This window comes from Nyctereutes procyonoides, unplaced genomic scaffold, assembly GCF_905146905.1.
Source record: "Nyctereutes procyonoides isolate TBG_1078 unplaced genomic scaffold, NYPRO_anot_genome, whole genome shotgun sequence".
Lineage (NCBI taxonomy): Eukaryota > Metazoa > Chordata > Mammalia > Carnivora > Canidae > Nyctereutes > Nyctereutes procyonoides.
In genome coordinates this window covers 16,200,249-16,214,508 of record NW_026575132.1, presented here as the reverse complement: position 1 = coordinate 16,214,508, position 14,260 = coordinate 16,200,249, and the positions used below count along the sequence as shown (strand labels likewise).

Genomic DNA, 14,260 nt, shown 5'->3' with positions numbered 1-14,260 from the left:
ACAATTGCCAATGTTGCTTTATATAAAAGAGCCTTTTATCTTTGTTGAACAAGGATACTAGGAAAATTACTGATCATCTAACTGTCCACAAACCGTTAGAACTATTTTGTATTATTCTCCTGCATGATGCCACTGCCAATTTGAACTTTCATGCTTTAGTGTCAATTTTTTTTTCTTTAAAAAAAAGTAACTTATTGTCTTTTAAAAATAAGTGACAGCTGTTTGGGTCTACTTGTGTCAGAAAGATGGGATCGATTTAATCATTTTGTTAGAGACTTGAATAGTTTGCTAGCCTCAGAAAAATCACTTACTGAGTAAATCATCAAGGCCTGAGGAGAAATGCATATCCAAGAACTCAATCTAAATCTGTCCTCCTCATAAAATGCAAGCTGATGAAATCCCCACATGCTACAGAAAGATGTGAGCAAAGCATGCTCAGTCCAGGAGCAGTGACAGAGGCAGGGAAGGTCTGTAGAGAGTTGGTGTTAGTGGTCCAGGCTGATGCAGAGCCAGCAGTCACCTTAAAATGCTAGAAGCACAGCTCATAATGTCCCTTCCAGGATTTTTCAGGCTGCTTCCTGGAGTCCAGTGATCTCTTCAGGACTTGTTTCCCAGCCATTAAACACCTTTATAGATAAAACACCATGATTCATGAAAGGAAAATTCATATTGGACTTCATTAAAATTAAAAACCTCTGCTCTGTGAAAGACACTGTTAAGAATATGACAAGCCACAGATTTGGAGAACATTTGCAAAACACATATCTGATAGAGGATCTGTATCCAAATATACAAAGAACTCTTATAACTCAGCAATAAAACACACACACACACACACAGTTAAAAAATGGTCAAGGATCTGAACAGACACCTCACCAAAGAAGATACACAGATGGTAAACAAACATATGAGAAGGTGCTCCGTATCATATGTCAGGAGGGCATCGCAAATTAAAACAATGAGTAACTACTACATGCCTATTAGAATGGCCCAAATCCAAAACACTGACAACACCAAAGATTGGCTCTGATGTAAATAAGTAGGAACTCTCATCATTGCTCACAGGAATGCAAAATGGTACAGCCACTTTGGAAGACAGTCTGGAAGTTTCTTATAAAACTAAACATATTCTTATATACATATAATCCAGCAAGCTCATGCCTTGGTATTTACCCAAAGGAGTTGAAAACTTATGTCCACACAAAAACCTGATCACAGATGCTTATGGCGGCTTTATTCCTAATTACCCAAACTTGGAAGCAACCAAGATGTCCTTCAGTAGGTGAATAAACTGTACTATGTATAAACAATGGGATATTATTCACCATCAAAAAGAAAAGAGCTATCAAACAATGAAAAGACATGGAGAAACCATACAATGTATACACTACTGAGTGAAAGAAGCAATCTGAAAAGGCTAAAGACTGTGATTCCAACTATATGACATTCTGAAAAAAGGCAAAACTATGGATCAGTGGTTGCCAGGGTTTGGAGAGAAGGACAGATGAATAGGTGGGGCATAGAGGATCTTCAGGGCAATGAAACTATCCCTTGCAATACCATAATAGTGGATACATACCATTATACATTTGTCAAAATCTACAAAGTGAACAATACCATCAGTGACCCCTGATGTGATTATGGCTTTTGGTGATAATGATGTGTCAGTATAGGTTCATTTATTATAACAATGTACTACTCCAGTGTGGAATGTTGATAATAGGTATGGCTGTGCATTTGCAGGGATAGGAAGTATATGGGAACTCTCTGTACTTTCTGCTCACTTTTGCTGTAAACCTACAACCATTCTAAAAACAACAACAACCACCCAGGGGCACCTGGCTGGCTCAGTCAGCAGAGCACACAACTCTTAATCTCAAGTTCATGAGTTCAAGCCCCACCCTGGGCATGGAGCCTACTTTAAAAAGTAAAAAAATATGGCAGTTCAGGTGGCTCAGCAGTTTAGCACTGCCTTCAGCCCAGGGTGTGATCCTGGAGACCCGGGATCGAGTCCCACATCAGGCTCCCTGCATGGAGCCTGCTTCTCCCTCTGCCTGTGTGCCTTTCTCTCTGTCTCTCATGAATAAATAAATAAAATATTTTTTAAAAAGTAAAAAAAATAAAAAATATAAAACACAAAAACATATATTTAAAAAAAGAAAAGAAATAAGCTATCAAGCTATATCAAGCCATGAAAAGACATGAAGGAAATCTAATTGGGTACTACTAAGGGAAAGAAGCCATTCTGAAAAGGCTACATACTGTATGATCAACTATATGGTATTCTGGAAAAGGCAAAACTATAAAGAGTAAAAAGAGTAAAAAGATTACCAGGGCTTGGGCGGGGGGTGATGGGCAAGTGATGATTAGATGAAACGCAGAAGATTTTTAGGGCAGGAAAGCTATTCTGTACAATATTGTAACAGTGGATATGTGACAGTATTTGTCAAAACCGATAGAACATAAACACTGAAACTTTTATTTTAGTTTCAGATATAGAATTTACTGATACAACACTTAACTGCAACATCCAGCGCTCATCACAACAAATGCCCTTCTTAATCCCCATTGCCTATTTAACCCATCCCCCTGCCCACCTCCCCTCCAGTAACCATCAGTCTAGTCTCTAGAGTTGAGAGTCTGTTTCTTGGTTTGCTTCTCTCCCCCCCCTTTCATTTGTTTTGTTTCCACATATGAGCGAAATCATATGGTATTTGTCTTTCTTTAACTTATTTCACTTAGCATAGTATTCTCTAACTCCATCCACGTCATTGCAAATAGTAAGATTTTATTCTTGTTTGATGGCTGAGTATTATTCCATTATATATACATATATAAACATAAACATAAATATAAACATTCTTTATCTGTTCATCAGTCATCTTTCCATAATTATGCTATTGTTGACAATGCTGCTATAAACATCAGGGTGCACGTGCCCCTTCGAATCAGTAATTTTGTATTCTTTGGGCAAATACCTAGTAGTACAATTGCTGGATCATAGGGTAGTTTCATTTTTAACTTTTTGAGGAACCTCCATACTATTTGCACCAGTGGCTGTACTGCTTTGCATTCCCACCAACAGCATAAGAGGGTTCCCCTTTCTTCATATCCTCCCCAACACTTGTTGTTTCCTGTGTTGTTCATTTTAGCCAATCTGACTGATGTGAGGTGATACCTCATTTTAGCTTTGATTTGTATTTTCCTGACAATGAGTGATGTTGAGCATCTTTTCATGTGTCTGTTAGCCATCTGGAGGTCTTCTTTGGGAAAATGTCTACTCATGTCTTCTGCCCATTTTTTAACTAGATTATTTGGTTTTTGGAAGATAAGTTTAATAAGCTCTTTATATAAAAAAAATAAGCTCTTTATATATTTTGGATACAAACACTTTATCAGATATGTCATTTGCAAATATCTTCTCCCTTTCTGATAGGTTGTCTTTCAGTTTTGTTAAGAGTAAATTCTAATGTAAACTATGGATCTTAGTTAAGATATTAGTAATAATAGGGGAAGCTGTGAGTGGGAAGAGGGGATATTGGCAACTCTACTATCCACTCAATTTTCTGTAAACCTAAAGATGCTCTAAAATAAAAGTCTATTAGTTAAAAAAAAATACAGCCCCTTACACGACCAGTTCTGTAGGTACCATTTACTTAAACAGTAAATCATCTCTGCGGCGTGTCTTTGAGCAACAAGCAATGATGCAGTATAGCCCATATGGGCTGAAGAATTTTGAAGCCAGCAAGCCTTCAAAGTCATCACCCAGCTAGAGTGTGAGTAGGAAGGCAGAAGGGAGAACAAACTGTGGTGTTTGGTACACTAGGTTCTCCTTTTAGCTACAACCAAGTAGTCACTGAGCACACCGAGGCAGCCTAGCAGGGGTAGCACTGTTCTAAGAAAAAGTTACACTTGTGATTTGGTTTAGCCAAATAATCCAAACAAGTAAATAGTAGCCAAACAGTTCATCCTCCATGATCTTCAGTCTTCCCACTGATACAACACAGAGTGTTGCTGTGATGTTTGCAAGTCTTCCTTGAATGCCTTAATGAAAACATGAAATCATTCTTGCATACCATGATGATGATCATGAAGGGGATATGTGTGATCATGTAGGACATTAGATACATCATTAAGGAAGGTAGAGGAGGATTCTTTTTTTAGAATTCATACTTTTAAAAAGCCTCCCTAGGGATCAGATATATTATTTTATTACTTTTACTACTGTTATTCTGCTACTTGTCACTTGAAATCTAAGACTCTCTACACTCCGTGAATTATAAAGACCTTGATCCAGCAAATAAGTTTCTGTAGAGCAGGGCCTTTGGACGCTGCTTCTCACTATTGATAGAGTTTGCTAACCCAACAGCAAGAAGCAATCTGTCCTCCCAGCCCGGTAGCCCTTCAAGAGTGGTGACTCTGCAATGAATTTAAAAATCAAAGATGAGAAGCATTCCAAACTTGAGATTGGCAAGTGAGCATCCAGTAAGAGAAAACAGGATGCAGAGCTGAGGACGTGGGTTGGAGCACATGAAGTTCTAAGTGTCACAACTGTTGACGACGTATCCAGCAGACCAGAAAAGCAGTGCTAATGAGTCTGAGCTGAGTGAGCTGAAAGGCCTTCTAGCCCCAGTGACTGCTTTCTCCTTCTATATGGAAAAAACGATTGGGAAGAGATTTCAGATCGCTTGGGATTCACTGGAGTCATTCCTACCGCATTGCTCACTGGACAATATTCTTTTTCCTCTCCGAGGTGGTCATGCAGCAGAGGCCGTTGCCCCGTCCATCCCTTCTGGTCACTGGGCATGAAGCTGTGTCCACGCTGCTGATCCCCGCATGCAGCTGTGAGAGCAGACTGGCTCCTGGGAGCAAGCCTGGAGGGAGCTCTAGGGATGCACCCTGGCACCCCAAAGTCACAGGCTGCAGGAGCTGTCACTTAGCAGACACAGTCAGAATCTATTTTTGGTAATTGAAGCCTAGTTCAGATTCTGTTTTTGGAAAAAGATAGCATTTGTTCTCCAAAAACTAGAGGATTTTTTTCAGGGGGAGCAGGGGTTCTCTCCAGCCCCACTTTAGAACTAAAAAAGGAAAACTGTTGAGAGTACAGGCTTTTTCTTCCCATGAATTCATTTAATAGATATTTCAAAATGACTGGCAAATACATGAAATTCATTGAGTGTTAAAGGCAGAAGGGTGCGACAGGGCCCCCTGATTGAATCTTCTCTTTCTATAGCTGAGGAAAATGAGGTCCAGAGAGGTTAAGTGCTATGCCCAGGGACACACAGCTGGCTCACAAGACTTGAATCCAGCTTGTGCACGTCCCAGCCATTGCTCTTCCCACTATACTGTGCTCCATTTACCAGCCCCACAAGAAGACACCCATTGCCTCTTGCAGAATTTAGAGACTATTTTATTTATTTTTTTAAGATTTTATTTATTTATTTGAGAGAGGGAGACAGAGCATGAGTGGGAAAGGGCAGAGGGAGAGAGAGAAGCAGACTCCCCACTGAGCAGGGAACCCAACATGGGGCTCAATCCTAGGACCCTAAGATCATGACCTGAGCAGAAGGCAGACACTTAACCTACTGAGCCACCCAGGTACACTGAAACTCTATCTTTCTCTTTCTTTCTTTCTTTCTTTCTTTCTTTCTTTCTTTCTTTCTTTCTTTCTTCTTTCTTTCTTTCTTTCTTTCTTTCTTTCTTCTTTCTCTTTCTTTCTTTTTCTTCTTCTTTTTTTTTTTTAGAGACTAGTTTTTACAAACTTGGCACTAAACCTGTGACCAATTAGAATAGAGTGTCCCACCACCTTTAAGTCACCAGCTAAAATCCACTGCTCTATGTGGCAGCACACCTGAGGCCTTCTGGGTGACCGCCTCAAAGCAAGATTATTGTCTCAACTCAGTCCTCTGTGTCTAGGTAGCCACAAAATGGAAATACCTTTACTTGGGGAAGAACAAGAGGACAAGATGGGATGAAAAGGAAGCATGTTTAAAATGGATAAAAGGAGGTACTTTTTTCCCCACTACACACAATTGACCTGGGGAACTCACTGCAGCAGGATATTAAGATCAATGGTGAAGATTTGTGTTTTAAAAGATTAGACATTTCACATGCATATCATCAACAGTGAGGCTCAACAGGATGAAAGTAGGATGAAAGTTCTCGAGCTTCAGTGCCTAAGCTGATCACCAGCTGGGGCCGGTAAAAAGAAAAAAAGTGGTCTCCTTGGTCATCTAAGATTTCACAGGAAGGCAGATTTGGGGTATTCCAGTCACCACCACTGTGTAACAAACCACTCCCAACTAGTGGCGTAAACCCAGTAGGCATTTTCTTATGCTCATGGATGCTGTAGAGCACAAGTGAGGAGAAAGCACAGCAGGGATGGCCTGGGTCTGCTTCATGACACCCGGGGCCTCAAATGGAAAAACTTGAACAGTTGAGGAGTTGAGGCTGGGGAGGAGTTGAGGCTGGGGGCTGGAATTATCAGGAAGCTCCTTTATTCATATGTCAGACTCCTGGCCTGGGATGACTCGAATGCTCACTCCGCTGGGACTGTCACCTGGGGCATCCACCTATAGGTCCCAGGAGGGTGTGCCCCAGAGAAGGAACATTTCAAGAAACAAGGGCTCCAAGGGAAGCAGGTGGAAGCTGCGTGGCCTTTTATGACATCAATCTTGGAAGATCTATAGCATCGCTCCCAACATAATCTATTGGTCAAAATCATCACAAGCTCACTGAGATGCAAAGCAGAGGACGTAAGACCTCCTGTTTCCCTCCCCGGTAGGGAATGGCAAGTTTGCATTGCAGAACATGTGGAATGGGAGATGTTTTTGCAGCCACCTCTGGAATATAACCATCTCTCGGGAAGGGGTGAGGGATGTGAGGTTGCAAGAACACACACTCTAGTGGGAAAAACTGATACATGAACAGATAATCCCAATGCGATAAAATAAACTTCAAAGTAGTTGTTTCCTCCTCTTTTATTTTTATTTTTTAAGAGGTATTTATTTATTGGAGAGAGAGAGGTGGGGGGAGGCGGGGCAGAGGGAGAGAGAGACTCTCAAGCAGGGTCCACACCAAGCACAGAGCCTGTGGCAGGGCTTGATCTCATGACCCTGAGAACATGACCTGAGCTGAAATCAAGAGTTGGCCGCTTAACCCACCAAGCCCCCAGGTGCACCTCCTCTTTTAAATGCTGCCATAAGAATTCTTTTTTCCCCTTTGACAAGAGTCATCATATTTAAATGTTTTTGGTCATCTTCTGTCTTCCTGCTGGACTGGGATCTCCATGCCTCTAGTTCCCTGCTCTACCCCCTGGGCCCAGAAGATGACTGAACCTATAACACGTACTCTGTAACTATTTGTTGAAAGAGAAGGAGTAAGATGCTGTCATAGAGGAGTGGTGGAAGGGTTGTGGGAATAACAAACAATTCAGCCACCCAGGAATGACATCTGAGTGGGTCTCGAATACTTTTGAAGGAAGAATAACAGTTATTCTAGAATAATAATAATAAATAAATAGAGAGAGGGGGAAAGGGGATAAATTTTTGTCCTTAAATTTCCTCAAGAGACTTCTATTTGCCAAGTTTAAGAAGGAAGATCCTCATCCTAAATCTGCAGGCTGTGTGCAGCAGTCACGATGTTCTCAGTGGCAAGTGGCAGAGAGCAAGGACTCAACTGGCTTAAAAAAAATGAGTAGTGTGTTCCATCACGTATCAAGAAGTCTGCAGGCAGGCAGCTCAGGAACCCCGTGTCATCCCTCCTGTGCACCAGCTTAGCTCTTTATTGGCTGTAAGATGGTGCCTGCGATGGTTGGCATTGCAGGCAGACGAAATGATGCCCAGTAAGAGAGAGGGCTGCCTCTCTTCTGGAGTAAAATCTTTCCCAGCACCCCCTGGCAGATCTACCCCACATGGGCCCACTCCCGTATGGGCCAGAACGGTGCCCTGTGCCCCCGGGGAACCGCAATACTGATAAGAAGAAGGCAAGCAGCATGACCAGTTGGACCAATCACATGCTACTTCTTGAGGCTTGGGCTGGAGCTCCTGCCCCTCCTGGAGCCCATGGCTGTGCAGAAAAGAGTAGATTAAAACCCAAACCAAACAAAAACCTGGGGTCCTGTTAGGAAGGAGAAAGGGGAGATGACTCTTGAGTATCAACAGTGTTTGCAACATTAAGCTTGGAGAAGTTTAAGTCTCTGTTATCTCTCTTTCTTTTTTTTTTTTAAGATATTACTTATTTATTCATGAGAGACACAGAGAGAGGTAGAGACACAGGCAGAGGGAGAAGCAGGCTCCATGCAGGGAGCCCGACAGGGGACTCGATCCCAGGTCTCCAGGATCAGGCCCTGGGCCGAAGGCAGGCACTAAACCGCTGAGCCACCTGAGCTGCCCGTCTCTGTTTTCTTTGTGTGCACAAATATCACCCAATACTTTCATTTCTTTCTTTCTTGTGCCTTTGGCTCACTTTGTTTCTCCTTCTGCATTAGCGGACAGTTGAGTACATCAAGCGCAGTATCAGTAAAAGCTTGTTACGTGTACGTATGGGTCTAAATGTAAACCTACGTTGATTAGACATGAGTGTCCCTTCAGGTGAAAACTTTGATTCGGATGCTTCTGTGACTCACTGATAGCCACTTGCTCACTGCTCTTCCGTGACCTTATGCCCGTTGCTTGTGCCCATTCCTCTGTCCAGGAAGTTCTTTTCAGTTTTTTCACCTGTAGCAGATACAGAGGATTGCTTCTGTTATAGCCTTCTTCTAGTAATCTAGATGGAAAAATTGGACACTTCTAAACTTTAGTTCCCAGACTCTCTTGCAGCTCGGGTCTGGATATGAAATAAGCACAGTCAACCAGGTGCCTCCGACAGGATCTTGCAGGTGGATGCAAGGAGAAGGCACCATGCTGCTGCTGCTGCTGCTGCTGGCAAGCAGAGTGTGAGAGGTGATGCTAAGAAGTACCTAATGCTGGACTCGGCATCCTGTCTTAGTGTCTAGTCACCAGATTCATGGGTATGAAGGCAGTGGTGGCGGCAGCACCATTGTCACTTGTAGGACACAGCTGCTGTGGTGGCCCCTGGAATCCAACAGTCCAGGTAGCCTGATGACTTCTGCTCCTCCAGCCTTTCCAACAATTCTGTAAGCCTTTGCTTGATTCCCAGTACTGTCTTCCTCCACTTGAAATACCCAGAGTGGGGGCGCCCCGGTGGCTCAGTCATTAACCACCTGCCTTCGGCTCAGGTAATGATCCCTGGGATAGAGCTCCACGTCGGGCTCCCTATTCTGCGGGAAGCCTGCTTCTCCCTCTCCCTCTGCCTGCTGCTCCCCCTGCTTGTGCTCATTCTCTTTTTCAATATGTCAAATAAATAAATATTTTTTTAAAAAAGAAAGAAATACCTAGAGTGGTTTCTATTTTCTGTACCAAACCCTGACTGATAGATGCCTAACTCATATGCAGCCTTCCGGGCACAGCCCAGGTCTTCTCCGACAGGTTGGGATAGGTGCCTCTGCTGTACTCCCACCATGCCCTGCCTGGAAAGTCCACGCCTCCTCATCTTTGCACTCTGGCACCAGTGCTCAGCCCACAGCACAGGCCACATCAATATTTACTGAACTGCAGCTTCCCCTGCCAAAATACCAGGAACGTTCAGGTCTAAGGGGCATCCCACCTTCTGCGTAGTCTACAAAGGCCAAAGAACAAGTTGGCTCTCAATTCACACTGGATTCTAGATGAATGCAGAGCCCTCAGCATTTTCACGTTAGCCACACATACACACACACACACACACACACACACAAAAGGCCAGCCCACTGCTGAAGATTCAGCTTGGTCCCCAGGAAAGAGATGCAAAGGAACAAGGGAAGTTGCTTATCCCAAGACTTACCTTCTGGTGGTTCTCAGGACCCTCTCTGCTGGGCTTCACTTGGGGTCTGCAGTCGATGGTAGCATAGGCTTTGGAGTCAGAAACTCTAAGTCGGAAGGTGCGTGACCTTATGTCACAAGTTACTTGTCTAAACCTCAGTTTCTTGGTCTATAAAACAGAAATAATAATATCAACCTTACAAGATTCTTGGGGGTAAAAGAGATCATATATGTACAATGTTATTATGGTCCTCATTGCTGTTAATGGTCTCACCCCTATAACCACAATCCTGTTGCTTTACCCGATTTTTCCTACAGCCCAAACAGACCCACAAGCAATTAGACTGTACCTCTCCACACTTTCCCCCGAGGTGTTCCATTTACACACTGACGTGATTAACCCTTACTGTCAAAGATCCAGCTGGGCCTGAGTTTGGGGCCGTACTGAGGAAATACAGAATCAACTATGTCAGTCATTCCTGACCCTCGCTGAAAATCAGGATCACTTGGAGAGTTAAAAACAAAGCACCGACAAAAATAAAGAAATAAACAAACAAAATAAAAAAAAAAACAAGGTCTCAAAGGTCCCTGAACTAGAGATTTCGATTTAATAGGACCCACGCGTCAGTGTTTCTTAAAGCTTCCTCACATGATCACAGTGCGCTGCTGAGAGCCAGAGGTCAATGTGGGAAAGATGAGTACTGCCATTACCTCTGGGGGAAGAGAAAGCTTTTACCTTTTTATAATCTCCACATGATGGAGGAAGGGAAAGGACTAAAGATTATGGTTGAATTACTCTGCTTATGATATGAACAAGACATTCTCATTATGCACATGGAGAAATGACTCGTTAATCCTCTGGTCAGTGTCGTGCTTTCTCATCTAGAAGTGTCTGATCTGATAAGAGAAGTGGTCAGAAATGCTCTAGGACAGGTAAAGAGCTAGTCTGGAAACACCCGTGAGGGATTCATGTTGGCTAGCGGTGTCTCCCCTGAGCCAGCACTGTGCATGCTCGCACACTCATTGTCTGGTTGCATGCACTTGGGTTCAGGGCATGTGCAATGATCCCTGCCTTGGCATAAAATTTTAGCTAATATCTAAATACCGGAGATAGCTGGTGACAGCTGAGAGTGTGCTCAGACATAAAGTATCACTTTTCTCCCATTATTAAAGTAATACACACAAGAAAATATAGAAGATCGGGAAAACAGAAAAGTAGAACGAACCACAGTAGAAACTAATAATAATGACACTTACCAGGTGCTAGATGAGGTGCTAAGCTCTCAACCATATCAATTCATTCACCCCTCCCTACAACTCTATGGGGTAGATAACTATTTGTATCTCCATTTTATAGGTAAGGAAGGAGCATCTGGAGCTCTTAGGTGGTTCAGCTAGTAAAGACAGAGACAAGGTTTGGACTCGTGATGCATTTTAACAGGGTTTGGTCAGCCTCAGAGATATAGGTCATAGGGATTCAATGTCAGTTGCTAAAGTTTAGAAAGGTAATCTCTTTGATGTTTCAATCACTCATTTATTTCACAAATATTTATTGAAGGTGTCTGTGTGTAGCATTACTGTTCTAGGGTTGATTATGAAGATATTGAAGAGTATACAAAGTCCATCTGTCCAGTCATTCCTAAAACATTGAACTCTCAAGTATCTCAACAGAATAATGCACGTAGAAGGAACACCATCCTCGGAAGATTAAAAATGCTCCAACTATTCCCTGATGACAAAATCCAAAGCCACGACCTCAAAAGTTTTGCAATATCACACACTTTTTTGATTGAATATTAAGCATTGTCCTCTGTATTTTCATCAATCAATAAACACACCTTGGACAATCATTTAAATTGAATTTCATGAATTTGGCTTTGTAGAAACATGTTTAACATAGCAGTTGTGTCTTCAACTCAGAAATTTGGTTTCTTGGATGGATGGATGGATGGATGGATGGATACACAAATGGCTAGATGAAAGGATAGATGGGTGAATGAATCAAAGAGAATGCTTGGCTATGTTCTAGATACTTACAAATTGCACCTTTAAAAGATCATGTAGTGTTTTCCAGCTTGTTGAATAATAAATTATGACTCAAGAGAGCATTTTGATTTCTATCCTTTCTGTGGACTAGATAGGTAACCTCAAGCAAGTTGTGATGAGGCCCGCTTCCATCTGATTGTTGTGAGGGATTAAATGAGATAATGTAAACGAATTAGCAGCCTCCTTAATACAGGCTAAAGCATCAGCATGTTTTTAAACTGTCCTTAAATTGAAGTAATATATATTAAAAAAGCAAAAATTTAAATGATGCAAAAAACTACACGGTGCAAAATAAGTCTCTTTTGGCAAAGTTTTCTGCTGTTATTACTACTATTACTAGAGACCTCCAAGCAAACATAACATTTCACTCTTGATTAAGAAGAGGGAGGTTTGTAGGCCAGTAGATAACATCGTTTGAATCAGAACCAAGTGAAATAACACAAGTATTCTGGCTAAATTCCAGCATGAGTGATTAACATTCTCCAACTTCAAATGATTTTTATTATTAGCCAACACTTGTCCATCCCCAATAATACACACGTCGCATAAAGGGCACAGAATGAGACAGCCCTCGCTTGGCATGTTCAGAGTCTGCACATACTTTCCACTGAGGGTTTCCCTTTCTTTTTGATTTGATATTCCGTAGCTTTTCAATCCCACTACTTGCGACCCTGGGACGTTTGCTGACCCAGAGTGCCAAGTGTTTCCAAAACACAAAAGATGTTAAATATGAACACCTGTAGAATGTCAGGGAAGGAAAGACGTAAAGTATATTCTAAACATATTTATCAATAGTTTTGATGCTTGTGAAACAATTGTATTTATTCACTTTAAACTTTGAGTCTGGGGGATCCCTGGGTGGCGCAGCGGTTTCGCGCCTGCCTTTGGCCCAGGGCGCGATCCTGGAGACCCGGAATCAAATCCCACGTCGGGCTCCCGGTGCATGGAGCCTGCTTCTCCCTTTGCCTGTGTCTCTGCCTCTCTCTCTCTCTCTCTCTCTCTGTGTGTGTGTGACTATCATAAATAAATAAAAATTTTAAAAAAACTTAAAAAAAAACTTTGAGTCTGGGATGAATAATGCACACTTTCTTCATTATTGTCCACAAAGCCTTGCTGATCAGCAAAAGGGAGAGGGCTATTCTGCAATTCAGTCTCCCAGCCTGTACAGACAGGATCCGGGACAGAAGGACAATGACGGTAGTCTATCTCAGCCCTTTAGTCCAGTCCTGACTCCTTGAAGTACCCAGGCCCTCCTGCTTTTTTTCCGACTTCTTCCCAGAGGAAGGAAGGGGTGGGGGGCGGGAAACAATTCAAACCCTCTTTGTAAGCGTGTGAATGAATTTCAAGAATGCTGAACACCTCAGTCTTCCAACCTAATTAGAACACGTAGAAAAGAGACATTTTTAGGACATTTAAAACTTGCAGCATAATAACGTATCTGGAGAGCGGGCACCCGGAGGGTCTCCCCGCCGGCCGGGGCTGCACCTTGCGCCCCAACTCCCCCGAGGGACGCGGGTGCGCGGCTCATAGCAGGCAGCCCCGGGGGGCCGGGCGCCCTGCCCCTTACGGAGCCTCGAGCCAGCGCCGCTGCTCTCTGCAGCCCACTTCGGAACTGCCTGGGATTTTAAACTTTGACTGATAAAGGACTAACGTCTCTCGAGTCTTCCAAAGACAGGAAGAAAATCACATTCTTATCACGACCATAAGATTTTGTGACGAGATGCAAAGGTCAAGGTTGAAGACTGGAGGATAGAGATAGTCCATGGGGGGGAGGGGCGGGAAGTAGTTAACATTGGGATGCAGCTACGTGGGTTCGGATCCCGAGTTACCATTTGAGCGCCCACTACGTGCCAGGCGCTCAGCCGACCCGGGTGAAGACCGCCTGTGTTGCGGGTTTCCTGGGCGAGTATTATTAGCTCGGTGGCCGTGGTCAAGTTTCTATACCTTGGCCCGTTCACCTGTAAGGAGTACCTGTCTCACGGAATTGTAAAGACCTGAGTTCTTGTATTAAGATATGAACGACGAGCGCGCCGTCGGGCACACAGTAGGGGCTCAGCTCAGTAAGCCTCGGCCCTTCTCTCCGCGTGAGCTCACCTGGTCTGAGCGCAGCGCGGAGCGGACACAGGTGCCACGGCTAAGAAGGGTTCCTCGAGCAGTTCTTTTGAACAAGCGCTGGACGCTAAGGACTTTCGGCTGCAGAGAGACCTGCTAGGGGTTCTGGAAGCAAGCAAGGGTCCGTAAGCTAAGTCTGTTAGAGGCAAGGGAGCCCCGGGCCCGCAGGCGCCCGCGAACTCCAGGAGGACTTGCCGCAAAGCTTTCCCGCCCCGGGTCTCAAGAAGGAGCGATTAGCATTC

General features: G+C 43.4%; 1 long non-coding RNA gene across 2 annotated transcripts; it reads right to left on the bottom strand.

The window, feature by feature from the left end:
• Positions 1-226: 226 nt before the first annotated feature.
• On the bottom strand, positions 227-14,208 carry LOC129522744 (uncharacterized). 2 transcript variants are annotated; one of them, XR_008666973.1, is made up of 3 exons: positions 14,001-14,208; positions 9,883-10,029; positions 227-626 (listed from the first exon to the last, which is right to left on the bottom strand). It is a non-coding gene; the product is annotated as an uncharacterized LOC129522744 (long non-coding RNA). The 2 variants fall into 2 exon arrangements; XR_008666974.1 differs by lacking the exon at positions 227-626 and adding an exon at positions 6,367-8,717.
• Positions 14,209-14,260: the final 52 nt, after the last annotated feature.